We start from the raw sequence: 1341 nt of genomic DNA, 5'->3' as shown, positions 1-1341 counted from the left end.
AAATCATAAATTAGGACTAGAATTACAACTTGTCTGTAGAGTAATTTTAGGACCATGTTGTTGTTGTTCCCTAAAACTACTCTAAGACCAGTTTGATATGGTCGCTAGAGCTAATATGCGAGCAGATTTTTAATCATCAATAATGGTATTCTAGAACCAGAACACACAAGTCTCAAAAGAGTTACTAGGACTAGGTTGCGTCAGGTCGCAAAAGATTTTTAACGACCTGAATATCAAGGTATTAATGGTCCCTTTGAGAATAGACATGCAGACCCTTAAAGTATTACGGAACCAGTGTTTTTTGTTGTCTCTAAAAAATTCAGGGACTAGTTTTTTGAAACAGTCCTAATTGACCAATAGCGACAGCAATTTCAGGGACGAGTGACAACAAGATTTTTCTGGTCTCAATTGCTCGTTTGGGACTAGATTTAAATTTTCACGGACTAGATTTCCCTTCCTTAGAGGCTGATTTTCTCGTATTGTTGATTTGTTTGGTACTAGGCATACCGTGTTTGTGCTTGTGTTTTGTGAGGAATTAAATAAAATATTGATGGGGTTATCCACCTAACAGGTGCTTTAGTGGTGCTGATGGCAGCCACAGAGCGTGAGGAAGATATCGAAGTGTGGTTTTATGTCGCCGCTTGGTTACACATTTTCTTGAAAAAAGGTATCGATTAATCAAATCTCTTATGTTGGAACTACTCATAATTTTGCGTTCTTTAAAATCCATGAGTTGTCGCAAATTCTTAAAGTCTTCCTCTGTCCAAGAGGTAGACATTGTTTAGGCTAGTTGTTCTTGTTCTTCTTCCTCTTTTACTAGATTAGCCCATTTTTTTGAACTAGAAATTGGAATAGGATTTCCATTCCTGAGGAAAGATGGTGGAATTCATCTCATGGCGTAACATGCCGAAGTTTGATATTATGGTCGGTTTACCCCTATGTGGTAGTTGAGGGTTGCTATTTAGTAACTGAATTTTTTTATTGTTGATAAACCAAAAGTAAAGGGGTCTTGGAAGGCTAATGTTCAGCCGCTGCTTCAATCTCATCCTATGTTCTTACTTTTAATAGATCCATTTTCTATTTTTTACCCATAATTACCTACCTTGAAAGAATTCTCGAGTAAGAAAGTCTAGGATAGAGTTTAAGCTCCCTTTGATATATTATATATCAAAATCAAAAATAGATAAAATAACTTTCCATCTAGCAAATATATGCTCAGAAGCATTGTTTGGACATCAATTTGCAAAATTGATTTTATTGCTAAAATTAATGCGTAGTAATATTTTTTGATTTAGTAATAAGATTAAAATTTTGAGATGCATAACATAATTGCAAAAATTT

Source organism: Solanum pennellii, chromosome 5 (assembly GCF_001406875.1).
Source record: "Solanum pennellii chromosome 5, SPENNV200".
NCBI classification, from domain to species: Eukaryota; Viridiplantae; Streptophyta; class Magnoliopsida; order Solanales; family Solanaceae; genus Solanum; species Solanum pennellii.
Note: the sequence above shows the minus strand (reverse complement) of the source record.